At 40.5% G+C, this 16,551-nt stretch overlaps 1 pseudogene; it reads right to left on the bottom strand.

The window, feature by feature from the left end:
• Positions 1–14,273: 14,273 nt before the first annotated feature.
• Positions 14,274–15,086, bottom strand: LOC113917066 (annotated as a pseudogene).
• Between the last annotated feature and the right edge of the window lie 1,465 nt (positions 15,087–16,551).

Raw genomic sequence — 16,551 nt, 5'->3', positions numbered from 1 at the left:
TGTTTAGATAGATTTGGGTCAGTGTCCCTCCCTGACCAATAACCTTGATGAACCTTCTGATTAACCTGAGCTGGGTCAGTGTGTAAATCTTTCTACTCTCGTTTCCGAAAAGCAGGGAGACTGTCACAGGCAACAGAAGTCAAAACTCAGTGGACCACATCTTCAGATGTGGTAGGAGACAGGAAAACCCCAAACCCAAAGGTGGCAGAACTGGAGTGAAATCAACAATGATGCAACAGGAAGGAAGGGGGACTCTGAAATGTCCTGCATGCTGCAAACCCACCAAAGGCCAAACACAAGAGAGGGTTGCATCCTGAGTGAGAATTGCTGTGAGCAGATTTGAGAGCAAAGAATAAAATGAGGGAGCTGAGAAAGGGGGAAGCACTTGTACACTGCAAATTACATCTCTATAAATGGAATGGCCTGCAAGCAACGTCATCTCTAGATCGATTTAAGCACCCAGATTGTGTACTTCAATACATCCCCAGGGCTTCTTAGAGAAATGGCTTATTGTAGGTCTGGGGCAGGGAGGAGGCAGGGTGAGCTTGAGATAGCTTGTTTGTCAGAAAGCAAGGAAACAATGGGAGATTAATAGATTTGCATCAAAATGACATAGAAGGTGGTCTGAAGGGGCTCCCGGTGGCCATAGTTGGGAAAATTTGGACATCAAAAAGAATAGTGCTTATAGACAAAATGTATTTGATGTTTAAATTCATGACTTCATAAAGATACCCAAAAAAGAGAACACCAGAGAAGCATCATTTGAGATGGCCATTAAACAACTCCTTACTTTTTAATTTGTAATTAAAGGAAAAATGAAATATTTGGTTGGCCTTTCCAGTAGGAACCAACTGTATGACAGAATAACCAACTAGCCCATTTGATAAAGAGCTCTACTTTACAAAGGAATGCCAGTTAATAAATGTAGAAGGAATGACAAAAGTGGAAAACGTCATTTTGCAAAACCTGAAACCTAATGGCGGTATGGATTTAAGCAAGATTTCTGTGTTAGGCGAGTGTCGGATGGAGGACAAGACATTGCATAGGGCCAGAGCAATGCTATACTGATTCCTTTCTAATTGCATATCAGTTATTTATTGCCAAGTAACAAACCATTCAAAAAGTCTAGTGGCTAAAAGCAGTAATCGTTCATGATTCTTCATTCCTCTGTGGGTCAACTTTGCTGGGCTCTGTGTTTCAGCTGGTGACTCACCTGGCACTGATTAATCTCAGAGGGCCTCACTCACATGTCTGGCAGTCAACAGGGATGGCTGGATAGCTGAGGCCCTTCTCTACAGACTTTCCCAGGATGACGTAGCCTGGCTTTACTCACATGTCTGGGACCTCAGCTGGAACAGTTGGGGCACTCTCCATGCAGGGTCTCACGTTCCAGTAGGCTAGTCTGAGCTTCTTTACAAGACGGTCTCTGGGTTTCAGCTGCAGAGCGGGGACACCCATGGTGCATATTTTCTAGGCCTCTACTTACATCATGTTCACTAGTATCCAGTTCATCAGAGAAAGTCACATAGCCACGCCCAGATTCAAGGGGTGGAGAAATGGAATCAATCTCTAACTAGCAATCCAGTATAACTTTCTGCAGCGAGGGAAGTGTTCCATATCTGTTGCTGTCCAAATGATAGCCACCAGCCACATGTGGCTATCGAGCGGTTCAAATGTGGCTGGTGCAACTGAGGAATTTAATTTTCAATTTTAATGAATTTAAGCATAAATTTAAATAGCCACGTCTGCATACTGGAGAGTGCAGTTCTTGATACAGAATCACCTATGGTATATTTTAGCCAAAAATCCTTAGCATGAACCCATCATTCCTTTAGATCTAACTTCATGTTCAAAAGAGATAGGGGGGTATAGGAATCAGCTACAAGGTACAACAAGGAAGCAACCAGATACATCTAGAAGGTGAGACATTCCACAGGAAAACTGGCTCTGTGTCTTCAACAAGCCAACATCATAAAAAAAGGATCACAACAGATTGAAGAGACATAGGGATATAAAAATCAGATAATGTTTCTTGATAGGATCCCTGCATAGGACCAAACAGTTGTAAGAAGTTTTTTTAGCTTAATTGGAGAAATTTGAATATGGTTTAGCTATTCAATGACATAAGAAAACGTACTGAAATGGAAAGGTAAAGATCACTGACTAAAAAAACGTTAATTTTTAGAACAGTATGTAGAGTATAATCTCACGTTGCCAAAGAAAAATATATTCAAATAGGTGTGTGTATAAATGCAAATATATATACAAACATACTATCCAGAAGCACATGCACTAAGACATAAGACATGGTAATTCTGGGTGATGGGAAGGTGAAGTTTTGTTTACTTGTTTGCCTGAGTTTATGAATTATTTGGTAGATATAAAATGTGCTGCCTCTAGAGTAATAAAGGGGTTATTTTTTAAAAAGGTAAAGACACTACTAAGTGCCTAGGAGGTACCAAGATAAGCAGCCATTGTACAACGTGTGTGCTTGTGTGTGTGTGTGCGCATGCGGGTGCGTGCGCTGAGGAAATGCTTCATCATGATAACATTGCAAATATTTCCTGCAGATACAGGAAGACTCTAGGGCTCTGCAGCTGCTAGAACTGGCTTAGCTAATCTCAAGGATCTGGTAAATGGATCACTTCCTCCTGGCACCACAGAAATGTGAGCCATCAAGTTAGATCAGTCATTCAGCATATCCCATTGACTAGCATGTTCTAGAGTGTTCTAGTATGAATCATTCATGTGGGCTTCTAATTATGTTGCTTGGTTTCCCTCGGAAATAATAGCCCCAGGGACCAAATGCGTGTAACAGAGAAAGTGAATAAATTGATGCAGGCCCTGCCAGGTGTCAAACAAATAGGAATCTACCACAGGAAAACTGCTCCATCCATAATTAATGACAACGTTTTAAAGTTTTACCAGAAATTGATAATACTGTGCTTTGTTTTAATGTGATTTTCCCTTTAGTGATAGGTACATATTTTAAAGTAGGTCTAATATTAGATATACATTAAACTTTTCTTATTGAAAATGTAATTGCTGAATAGAAAAATATATTTATAAACATCTCATTGTCACCTTGTATGCAATTATTCACTCCAGGTGTTCAACATAGAAGTTTCAAGAGCATGATGTTTTTCACAGAAAGCACATTCAGGACTACTAAGTAAAAAGTGAATTGATGGCTGCCGATTTTTTTCTTTTACAACTTTTTACATAATTGTCAAATTGTCACTGCCATAATAAAAATCTAGATTGACACTAGTTTGTTTTGGAATTACATGGCTATCTTTTAAAATAAACATGTATTATCATTTCTGAGTTACAAGCCCATTTGGGTAGCGAAATCTTTCTAGCAGTCAACTGAATAATTAAATAGCAACGCAAGACTTTTATTATCCCCCAAATCTGCACTTGAACACTTGCGATGGAACAAATGGATACATTTCTCTTTGGGACCCATTAAGGAGAAAGGAGAATTTTAAAACTCTTTTAGTCTAGCAAACAGCAGTTGTTCAAGTGTTGAGTTCTATCAAATAAACTTAAGCGAAATCAAATTCTCTTCCCATTTGTATACTTTATGTCTTTGTTGAAATTACTTATTCTGAGACACAATAGGCTGTCATACCTGTCCCCTAAATTTCCAAAGCATTAAGTCATTGCTCTACTGTCTAACTTCCCTTAGTGCCATATGCATTTTCCGTTAAATTTGGGAGTAAACACAAGCTTTTACAAGTTCACAGAATCACCTCCTTTTCTACGGAGCGTCCTACTGCCAGCATTGGTATCAAGTCCCTGAGAATGCTCATGTTTCATTATAGTTAATTTGCAAATGATACACAATATGATGCCTTGGTTATAGATAAAGAATGATAATGATTTTGTAGCATTTTGCCCTTCACCTTTGTAGTTACACAGAGCCCTCTCAAATTGCTAGTCCAGGGATCTATCCACAATGTTTATTGAGCATTGTTGTTTCCATATTATTTCATCTAAATGAGGAGAGTGAAGGATATCACAGGAGGAGAAATGCAAAGCCTTCAGAGCTGGAAAGTATAGGTTGCACATATTCATTTTTTTATATATAGAGTGCTTGCAATATGCTAAGCATCATCCTAGGTGTTAGGGATACATGGGTGAACAATATAGGCTCTCATGTACTTTACACCCTACTGGGAGTAGCAGATATTAAAAATGTAATTAATCAATTAATGAACTATAATCATGAAAAGCGGTATGAAGGAGAAAACAGATACAACAGGGCACTGACCTTTAGGGTTTAGGGATTGGAGCCTGGGTAAAGGGAAGTCAGAAAAAGCTTAACTAAATGCCATTCAAAATGAAGGAAGGAGGCGGTGTTACTAAGTGAAGAAGAGAAGAGTATTACAGACAAGAGGAAATAGCACATGCAAAGGCCCTGAGGTAGAAGGGCATGACAAATTTGTTCACAAACACAGTTCAACTGGGTAAATGTGAAGATCTCATTAGCTTTATTAAATAATTCATGAGTTGGGTGGCATCCCATCTAGGAGGCAGAGAGATGCTCAGAGGAGTTGTATGAAATGGATGGTTTATAGGCAGGAGGGTGAGACAAGGACGTTATTAGCAAAAGAAAAAAAAAAGATTGCTTCATGCAAAGTCACCTTGCCTTAAGGGGAAGGGCGGGGGGTCTTATTAAGTGGATTACCTCATCTTCCTTTGTCAGGGACAGAGAGGGCCCATGTGCTACCTTACTGCACTGGTTCTGACCAGAAGGTTCCTGACTAAATGGTTAAGACTACATTTATGGGGGAGGTTGAAACTACGATTGGGTGAGGGATTAAGCCCCTATTTGGTGATCTGGCCTAGCATAAATGAGTCCATTTGGGGCCTGTGGTGTGTGTGGTTTGCTGTTATTGGTTTTAACAGGCTTAAGGATCAAAAGAAGACAAACAGGGCCAACATACAGAGAACAAAGGGAGAATGGCGTGGTGTGGCTGGAAGGGGCAGAGGCCAGGGAGATGACACAGATCACACAAAAGGCATCAAGTAGATTTGATTACCTGGGTTAAAGTTGGCTAAACAGGAAAGATTGTGCCAAATAGTTTGGCTTTAATATAATAAGCAACAGTGCCCCACGTGAGCAAGAGGGAAAAAAAAAAAAACTTTCTGTTCCTGGTGTTGGAACCGTAGTGCATGGCCGAGGGGGCATCATTGTGGAACTAGAGACAGGGCTTCCAGCTCAGAGGATGCACGGAGCTCTGCCCAAGGGGCTCGGGAGGGAAAAAGGAAGTGTGGAGCTGAGATTGAGTAGAGGGCTAAGAACCCATCCGCTGTAATGAGAGAGTAGATGAGAAGAGTGAGAGAGAGCTGGAAATAAGGCTGAGAATATGAGCCTCTTGCCAATGGCACTGACTCACCGCTCCCTGATGGCAGAGTGTGAGCACGTGCTCCAGCTCCTTGGGGCATGTTCTGCCCTGTCCCCCAGGGGTCACCCATCTTTTATCAGCTTCCTTTCCTTCTCCATCTCACTTACCGGGTCCCTTACTTCCTGAAAATATATCCCAGATAAACCATTTGGCCTTACATTACTGGTTCAGGAAATAAAAACTTAAGGCAGTATGAGTGGAGAGAAGAAAATGAAACACACACACACACACACACACACACACACACACACACACACACTTGCACACACACCCGTTTTCAGTTTCAAAGCTTTAGCCGAGTGAAAGCTTGGGATACAGCTCTGGATGTCATTTCCACACACATGATTCCCAGCACAAGAGGCTGAGTTTCTTAAAAAGAAACAGGAGTTTCAGACACGGTTGGAGGATATTGGAGATAAACTTACGGTGGCAGAGGGTGTTGTTATAACTAGGAGTGACGAAGAAGTTTGGCTTTGTGGTCTTTATCACAGAAAGCTTTAGGAATGGCTCCTCAGAAATTTGGAAGAGAATTTACACCCTTGAGAAGATTGTGTAAGTACGGCACACGTGATATACGAAAAACTTGTGGGTTTGTGTGTAGTTTTTTTGGTCATTAGTTTGTGGAGTAATAGGTTACTTCAGTAAGAGGTCACAAAATTTATTTAACACAATAGTTTTAAAAAAAGACTCTAATTAGTGTGTACTGTATAAGATTCTTTTGAGGATACTTCTACATGTTATTTCCAAAGTTTTTTTCCCCAAAGTATTGGCTTAGAAATTAAGCCAATAAGAAAAACGCTACATGTAATACTGCCTTAGACTCATCTAGCCCATTGTTTTTCCAAATATTTCACAACTATTTGCATCACTTTAATCACTTACCAAATATTACTTAGGAAATGCATTATTATCCTCATTGTCTGGAGGAGGAAATTGACACAGAGAAATGTGACTCACCTAGTTACTAGTTACTTTCACAATTAATGATGAAGCTGAGACCATAACCCAGAGCGCTTCACTTCTGGCATTTCTGTAGTTTGAATTTAATTAGAAACTAATATAATTTAATAGGCTTTTGCTGTGGTTGGATATTTGATGATGAATTATAAAGGAAGTGTTCCTGGAGCAAACATTTTGAAATGAAAGCACACATATTAACATGGGCATGTTAACTGAATGAAAGGGCACGGGAGCTATGTAGACAATGTAGTACAATATGTCCGTATTATAGATTTGTCTTTTCTTACATTTCCCATGGTCCAGTAATAGGGAAAGGTCCCACAAAGTGAAGGACTTACCTAACCACAGGTTCAGAGTTCAGTGGGAGACACCATTCTAAACAATTTTGTCTAATGGAGTTCATGCTTATTTTTAAAGATCTTACTGTCAGTGAATTCGTGTGACTTTGCGCCTTGTTAAGTTACAGATAGAGACTGCACCAGGTGGGGTCATCACACAAAGGAAACTTTATTTGCAGCAAAAAAGGGAGATCAAGGAGGATAATTCCAAAAGCTGGGACTCCTTGAGCAGGGGAGAGTGGGTCCCTTTTATTTTGGGGTAGGGTGAATATAAAGAAAGGGGAGGTGTATCATTGCCCAGAGAGGTGGGCATAAGGTTGCGTGCATGTACATAGGAAATATTCCTATACATGCATCATACGTTATGTTAATGAGATGAGGTCTGTGCTCCCCCTTGGGCAGAGGTTTTCACATTACAATGAGGTGGAGGTAACTGTCGCACACTCCATGGTCCATCTCTCAGGTTGGAGTCAGTGGTCAAGCTCAAACTGGTCTAGGCTGGCTGGAGCTCTTCCCATGATTTGCCTCTAGAAGATAAAGTTAGGGGCGCCTGGGTGGCTCAGTGGGTCAAGCATCCGACTCTTGGTTTCGGCTTAGGTCATGTTCTCAGGCTTGTGGGATCAAACCCTGTGTCAGGCCCCATGCTCAGTGGGGAGTCTGCTTGAGATTCTCTCTTTCTCCCTCTGCCCCTCCTTCTGCTTGTGTGCATGCTCTCTCTCTCTCTCAAATAAATAAATACATCATTCAAAATAAATAAACAAATAAATAAAATAAAAGGTTAACATTCCTGTGAAGAAGAAGGGGGTTTGTCAGTGGGGGTCTTGCTGGTGACGTTAGTAAACCTAAATTACTCAAACTGAAAACAGTATTTTCCAGGGTTTTTTTCTTCCTCTTTCTCATTTTAGTTGGACAGAAGCAGGTTTTTACTTGGGCTCTTGAACCATCAGACATGATCTTGGGCAAGGAATTTTCACACTGTCAGCCTCAGTTTTTCCATCTGGGAAATGCGAATCAGAAGAGGCCCTACCATAAAGGTTTCTGATAAGGATTAAAGAAGACAAGGCAAGCGAAGGACTCAGTACATAGTTGGCACTCAGTAGATATTAACTCTCATCATCATTAGTAAACATCCAAGTCAGTGCCTGAAACAGATAGATTAAGGGATCCAAAGCTTGATGTCTGATTCTGCCCGGTTGACATTTTTTCTAAATCCCTTCTTCATTTCCAGGCAGCTTTTAGTTTATCTGCAATCTAAAGGGAGAACAAAGGCCTAGAGATGCACCTTGAAGGCCTGACATGTATCCGAGGGGCTTCTACATGTGCAATCCAGCTCACTTTGTCTAAAGGAAAGCTTAAAGCAAAGGAACCAAAAGGAAAAGTGTTCCTCTTTCTCCTTACTTTAGCGAAGATGGTAGTTACAGTTAGCAAGTAACATCCACGGAGGAGCTCAGCAAGGGTTACATCTCTTTTAAAAATGAATAAGAACTCAAATTCAAACATTAATGGGGTGATTTTGACTTGGTATTCTTTCAAACATGTAACCACTTTTCTCTTTTTAAATTCAAGGCCAGTCGCTTTATTCCCTTAGGCCTTCATTTAGAAATGAGTGGCTCATTAATTATCTTCTTGACTGCAGAATAGATGTTTCATTTCATTTTCACATCAGATGAGTCCACTAAAAGTGGTCTCATTGCTAAAAATCATGGATCACAATTTCTTTGTTTCTCCTCTGTTTGGAATAGCTCAGACCTATGCCCTGCAAAGAAGCATACGGATTCTTCCCAATTGCATTTAGCATGTTTGTTAATTCTCATAAATTTGGAACCCTGAGATGTTGGGATATAATTTCGTCAGAAATTTCATCTACATCTCTTGCCGTAACAGCATGCCAAGACAATCAGACATTGGAGACCCGTCAAATAAAATGGTTTATGAGAAGTATAGATTCCACTCTTTTTTCCACACAGATATTTACAATTGGAAATAACTTTCCAAATAAAAGAAATATGAAATCTGCCTTTATTCTCGGGTATCAGAAGAAAGCAGATTGTAAATATTCTCTGGATGAACAAAGTTTCAGGCACATTTGCTTGATGTGCATATTACACAGACCTGAGCTTTCTCTATTTTACTTAGTTTCCAGACTTTCAAAGCTAATTCATAGGGGTTTTTTTTGTTTGTTTGTTTTTAAGCTAATTAACAGGATGGCCTCCATGAACGCTGCAAAAGACAGGAAAGAAGTCTCACCTCCCCTCCGCTTCTTATAGCCAACATTAGTTTTTCTGACTTCCAGCATCCTCTTTTAAATGAGGAAATGACGCATTCTCTCTGTTGGAGGCATGATTGTTTACCATTTATTTCATTTCTCCCTAAAATGCTTTTGCTCCCTTTTGTATAATCACTATGGGTTTTTAAAGGTCTTTTCTAAACAGAATTGGCGTACTTTTTCTCCTCACTTGAACAAAAACTGTGTCTTCAGCTGTCTTTTGCTTTCTTTTCTTTCCTTTCAAGAGAACCAGTTAAACATTAGCAGCCAAAGGAGAATAATTTATTTATTAGGGTATACACCTTTGAATGAATTACCCCCAAATCCCACACAATTATAAAACAGAAACACTTAAATGAGTTCAATACAATAAAACAGAGTGAACCAATGAAAAAGAATATCCAGACAATGGGTCTAGATTGACTGTTTAAAGTGTGGACCAGGAAACCCATTTCTAAATGGCTTTTGAATATTCGATTAGACCAATCAATGGTGGTCCAGGGAAGCTTCCCATTACAGGGGTGGGTAATTTTTCAATGATGATAGATTTGAGGATATTTTTGCATTTGTAAGGAAGCACTCCTTAAATAAACACAAAATCCCCCCAATGATGAACAAAGAACTCTGGAAAAAATAGAATCTGATTGGGTGTGACCTTGGAAACATGGAATAAACTGAGGACTGATGGAATGAACAAAGAATGGGAATGAAAATAGCAAGACACACCCAAGCCCCAACTGTTATCCCCTAAATTTTCACTCTCCCTGCTGGAGGTCTCACTTTCATCTCTGGGCCATCTGCGAATATTGGGCAAAATTTGCTTGTGTGGTGGCAGATCCCTCTGTAGGGCCTCAGAGAAGAAAGGATGAGGTAGCATAGAAGACAATAGGACTAGAATTCTCCTCTGGGATCTATTTATTTTTTTAAAAACATTTCATTTATTTGTTAGAGACAGAGATAGGGACAGAGAGCATGAGTGGGGAGGAAAGGGAGAAGCAGGCTCCCTGCTGAATAGAGAGCCCAAGGCAGGGCTCGATCCCAGGACCCTGGGACCATGACCTGAACCGAAGGCAAATGCTTAACTGACTGGGGCCCCCAGGTGCCCCTCTCCCCTGGGATCTACAGACCCATTCTGCCGTCATTGCCACACCACCACCCCGGGCCAAGACACTCTCCAATCGGGGTCTTAGCTTTCCCACTTGTGAGATGGAAATATTAGTACCTGCCTCATAGAACGATGCAGGTAAAACACTCTACAAATTCAGTACAAACATACTACCTCTGATCAGTTCATCACAGCCACTCAACCATTAGAAAGCCTATGGGTGACTTGGATTTACAGCATTAGGCAAAAGGAAGTTTGCTAATGTGTGAATACAAGAAATCCTCTTTGGTAATCACCGGAAGATGGTAGCAATGTGACAGAGTGGATAAAGTCAATGAGCTCAATTAATTAGCTTTGCCATATTGTAATAGTTCACATAAAGGTTTTACATTTTAAAAAACAGAATATATAGATCAGTGGGAATTTTTCTTACCCCCTGCCCCAAGCAACCAACTAGACCAAGTTTTTTTGGTCATTTTCATTATAAAGGGCCTCAGTTCAACCTCTGTTGAATGTTTGCATTGATACTAGAGGAAATTTCTTATGACTCTGGAAGTTCTGTTTCATGTTGTTTTCAGTCATTGAGTTTTGCTCTAGAACTGGTTTTTGGTTTCCCAACCGCTTCTAGAATGACAATACCATCACCTAAAAGCAGCCCCTCCATGGAGGGTGTGCAGGGTTTTCTAAAACATTTAAATACAAGATGGCCAGTTTAATTTAAATTTCAGATCAAACAATGAATTTTTTTTTAGCATAAGTATATCCCAAATGCTTTGTGGACCACACTCACATTGAAACATTATGAGTTGTTGATCTAAAATTCAAATTTAGGGGCACCTGGGTGGCTCAGTCGGTTGGGCTTCTGACTCTTGATTTTTGGCTCAGGTCATGATCTCAGGGTTGTGGGATTGCGCCCCACATTGGGCTCCATGCTCAGCAGGGAGTCGGCTTCTCTCCCTTTTTCTCCCTCTCCTTCTACCCCTCCCCCTGCTCCTCATGCTTGCATGCTCTCTCTCTCTCTCAAATAAATAAATCTTATAAAATAAAATAAAATTCAAATTTAACTGGGTGACCTGGATTTAGTCTGGAAGTCCTACCTCAGGAGTTGGGTGTGGCCTAGAGGGCACTTCTGCATCCTCAGGAAGTTTTATTCCCACCAGAGGCCCAAGCTGAGGGAAAGGGAGAGACCCCATGTATTCCTGGAATGGGGACAGAACATGGCTGCCTCGGGGCGCCTGGGTGTCTCAGTCGTTAAACGTCTACCTTCAGCTCAGATCATGATCCCAGGGTCCTGGGATCGAGCCCCACATTGGGCTCCCTGCTCAGCAGGAAGCCTGCTTCTCCCTCTCCCACTCCCCCTGCTTGTGTTCCCACTCTCTCTGTGTCTCTCTCTGTCAAATAAATAAATAAAATCTTAAAAAAAAAAAAAAAGAAAGAACATGGCTGCCTCAAGGCATGGAATGGGGTTGGTCATGTGGGACTCTGAATCCTGCCTCCTCTGCAAGGAACCACCCAAGCAGGACTGTCTCCTCATCTGAGGACTTATTGTGATTTAGTGCCAATCACAGATCTGGTTAGAGGAAGGTAACCACATTAATGTTTCAGACACTTAAACATTTAAAATTGATAAGCAGCAAATAGTCAAACACAATCTCTTCTTTGATGAGGTCAATGTGTGACCATATGAAAGGAAAATTTTCCTTTCAGGTAATAACTTGAGATTGGTTTATTTTATCCCAAACTCTTTGCAATCAAATAAACCTGATTTTTGAGTTGGATAAGTGTGTTCTCTTTTTCTTTCATGTTTTTCCTGCTTTTTCTGTATGTACTAGTCTAATTTTAATTCTTTATTATTTTTAGGATTAGAAGTAATAAGTACCACGTAGCTCATGAATGTGTTGTTCTAATCATTTTTCAGGTAATTCCTATCAAAATCCTTGACAAAATGATAGTTGTTATTTTTGTTATGATTTGTATCTGATACATTTTTATTTGGCTGCCATATAATTTGAACATTTGGTTGCAAATTGAGGCTGTAATGTTATAAACAATGTCATTTCAAAGATGAATTATTAAATGTTATATAGAAAAATGTTTTCAGTGAATTATCAGTTTATTCCATTTGCCAAATATCAATTTAGGATCATAAACATGATTATGCCCAGGAAAGAATTTCAAGAACTCCTCTCAGTAATTCTTTTGTTTTTTTAAAGATTTTATTTATTTATTTGATATAGAGACAGCAAGAACAGGAACACAAAGAGGGGGAGTGGGAGAGGGAGAAGCAGGCTTCCTGCAGAGCAGGGAGCCCGATGCGGGGCTCAGTCCCAGGACCCTGGGACCATGACCTGAGCTGAAGGCAGATGCTTAACGACTGAGCCACCCAGGCGCCCCATCCTCTCAGTGATTCTGATTATCTTACAACAAAGCCACCACAATAGCACTTCGAAAAGAAAATTACAAAAATTCTTGGTTATTAAATAGGAATAATTTCATTTTTTATAAAATTTCGTATAATGATGATGTCATTTTATTGTCAAAGATGCCATGTAAAAGTACTCCTCGAACATTATGCTGAAGTAATTGAGTGGGTATGTGATCCCATTTCAGAGCTACTTCAAGTTCTAGATGTTTTAGTAAAAATGAATATTTAATATTATAAACATCCTACGTAGGAACGTATGGTATAGTATAATCCCAATGGCACTTTACCTAGTATTCTAATTCTCCTGGCAAGGTTGCAAGATAGTTACTACTGTTTCATTTTATTCATGAAGAAACTGAGGCTCAGTTTCTTGGGTTCAGGCTCAGACAGGTTGAATATTGTCCAAGAGCCTGGTGTTAAGTAAGGGGCAGAGCTAAGATTTGAATCCTGGTCTGGCTGACACCAAACTCATGTACTTTCCCTATACTTGTTGATGGGAGGAGCATTGGACCAAGATGATTAGTGGTGTAAGATTTATAAACTTCCTCCTTTCAAAAAAGAAATAGAGGCAATATAATATAATATAAAAAATAAGACAATTAAAAATGAAAACAGAACAGGGGCACCTGCGTGGCTCAGTCCGTTGGGCATTGGACTCTTGATTTTGGCTCAGGTCATGATCTCAGGGTCGTGAGATGAAGCCCCCGTCAGTGTGGTGTCTGCTTGTCTCTCTCCCTCTGCTCCCTGCCCCCACCCTGCCCTGCTCTTGTGCATGTGCTCTCTTGTGCTCTCTGTCAAACAAACAAACAAATAAATAAAATATTTTATTTTCTTTTTTTTAAAGGTTTTATTTATTTGACAATGACAGAGTGAGCACAAGCAAAGGGAGCAGCAGACAGAGGCAGAGGGAGAAGCAGGCTCCCCGCCGAGCAGGGAGCCCGATGAGGGGCTCGATCCCAGGACCCTGGGACCACGACCTGAGCCGAAGCAGACGCTTAACGACTGAGCCACCCAGGCGCCCCAAATAAATAAAATCTTTTAAAAAAAATGAAAACAGAACAAATGATAGTTTACTTTAGGTAAATCCTAAATTTAACTATGAGTGTACTAGAAACCAGTTAAAGAGGAAGTCAAAGCACTTAGTTCTTTTTGTCTTAAAAAGTTGATGAATGAGTTCATTTGCAAGGACAACCTTTTTCCTTCATGATCTGATGGAGGAATTTGTGAACTGAGTTCTTTATTAAGAAATGCTAGGTAATCGAACAGTTACTCCCTTAATTTTAGGGTTTTATAGAAATCCAATTAGTTTCATGGAATCCTTGAAGCTGAACTGCCTTTGAGGTTGTAAATTATCATCATTTTTTAATTTATTTTTTACCTATTTTTAAAAAGACCCATTTGTTTAGCATCATGATCAGACTATTACATTTAGCAATCAACAGCATGGGTGCAAAAAAAAAAAAAAAATGTACATTAAAGAACTTTGTTAGAATGCTTTACCCTTTCCACAGAACAGAAACTAAAATACACTGTTATACAGTTAGTCACAAATCCAGTCCTTGAGTTTTTTGCCCAAACACACGAGTATTGCCTAGAACCTGTCTTCTTTGTAGCAATGAAACCCTGCCCCCACTGTGCTTGGCTGAGTTCACAAATCTGTTGTAACCTGTAGCTTACCAGTCACTTCTCTGGCTCTCCTCTCCTGCTAAGCCTTGTTTCCTGGCAATAATGAAAACCTTCTGCCACTGCCAGAGCCACGTTGCTTTCATGGTTTGGCAAAGTATTATCCACCACCGCCATAGGGGCCAGAGCTTCTGCCTCCAAAATTTCCTCCTTTCATGGGTCCAAAATTTGAAGATGCTCCCATCATTACCAAATCCGTGATGGCCATCCCCACTGCCACCATATTCACCACCACCTTGGCTGTCACCAAAGCCACCTCACCCACTGAAGTGTCCTCCACGACCAAAGTCATCATTCCCACCAAAACCACCTCCACAGCCACCACCACATTTCCCAGAACCACTTCAACCTCTTTGGCTGGATGAAGCACTAGCCATCGCTTGCTGAGATAGGGCTGTCCTTACTTCACAGTTGTGGCCATTCATAGTATGGTATGTTATAAAAGCAAAGCCTCTCTTCTTGCCACTGCCTCAGTCAGTCATGATTTCAGTCACTTCAATTTTCCCATACTGTTCAAAGTAATCTCTTAGATGATGTTCCTCAGTGTCTTCTTTCATGCCAGCAACAAAAATCTTATTCACAGTCAAGTGGGCGCCAAACCAGGTCTTTGAGAATCTTCTCCTGAGACAGCCCTCTTTGGTTCTACAACTCTCCCATCCACCTTGTGTGGCCTTGCATCGATGGCTCCATCCACGCCCTCCACAGTGGCATGTGTGACAAACCCAAATCCTTTGGGGCACTTGGTGTTTGTGTCCTTCATGACCACACAGTCTGTGAGCATTCCCCATTGCTCAAAATGGCACCTCAGACTCTCATCCATTGTTTCAAAGCTCACACCTCTGATGAAGAGCTTCCGCAGCTGTTCAGGCTCTTTGGGAGATTCTAATTTAGACATGCTTGCAGTGGGAGGGTAGACTTTCATGAGGCTTCTCGGTGGCATCCACAGGCAGAAAGGATCAATTGTCATCATTTTAAAAGATAGCTTTTCATATATAGAAATATGATTGACGTGGATGTTTATTACATAAGCCATTTTTTATGCTGAGGGATTAACATAAAACATTAAAAAAAAAGAACATGGATACCTCAAGGCACGGAATGGGGTTGGTCATGTGGGACTCCTGCCTCCTCTGCAAGGAACCACCCAAGCAGGACTGTCTCCTCATCAGACGACTCACTGTGATTTAGTGGTTAGAGGAAGCTAACTATCTCCACGTTAATGTTTCAGACACTTAAACATTTAAAATTGATAAGCAGCAAATAGTCAAACAATCTCTTCTTTGATGAGGTCAATGTGTGACCACATGAAAGGAAAATTTTCCTTTCAGGTAATAATTTGAGATTGGTTTATTTTATCCCAAACTCTTTGCAATCAAATAAACCTGATTTTTGAGTTGCATAAGTGTGTTCTCTTTTTCTTTTGTATTTTTCCTGCTTTTTCTGTCTGCACTAGTCTAATATTATAAATTGTAATTCCTTAAAGACATTCAGACAAAGGTAGACAGTATGATGGAGATAGTGCCATTTGGTGATCTAATACTGGGGTTGGCAAACTTTTCCTCTAAAAGTCCAGATAATAAATATTTTAAGCTTTGTGAGCTATGTAGTCTCTCTTAGAACCACACAAGTATGCTGTTGTAGAGAGAAAGCAGCCATAGATGGTACCTGAATGAGTGTGGGTATGTTCCAGTAAAACTTTATTTACAAAAACTGGTGGCAGACCACATTTGGTTTATGGGCCCTTGTTTGCTGATCCTCACTCTCACATAATACAAGATTGAGCTTTAAGACTATGTCTCTTTAGCCTTCTGTCTCACACTACATGTCCAAATGAGCTTTGTGTCGCAAGTAAGTCAAGGAGGAATTATACAACATGTATGCATATTCTCTATTATGGCTTCATTAAAGTTTGATTCTGTGACCAGACAGCAAGAACCCGAGTTTATGTTGTGAAGATGTGGGGCTATAGCACACAGCTGGCCAGACTGTACCCCTCCCAAAAGGCTTTCAGCCATGGGAGTTAAGAGACATGGAAAACCAGCTAATGCTCTGCTGCAGCCACCCAGTGGAAGGGGTGTATTTTCTGAATTCTTCCATCTAGAGGAGGAGTCTTTTTCTAATTTGTCTGCTGGGAGGGATGTCTTTTTCTAATTCCTATAATGGTGTATGGAGTGTGTACTAACAGAGGCCCTGTGGAAACCTAGGAACCTGACTCATATCCTTCCCATTCTTGTGGGCTGCCACTTAAAAAACGATCTTTGCATGGTTCTTTAATAAGAATTAATTTGAAGCCATAGGGTTTGGTGCCATAATCCAGGAATAAGATACATCAGGCCTGAAAAATATTAAGGGTAGCTGTT

The sequence above is a fragment of the Zalophus californianus genome, chromosome 1 (genome assembly GCF_009762305.2).
Source record: "Zalophus californianus isolate mZalCal1 chromosome 1, mZalCal1.pri.v2, whole genome shotgun sequence".
Lineage (NCBI taxonomy): Eukaryota > Metazoa > Chordata > Mammalia > Carnivora > Otariidae > Zalophus > Zalophus californianus.
Note: the sequence above shows the minus strand (reverse complement) of the source record. Positions and strands in the feature narration are given on the sequence as shown.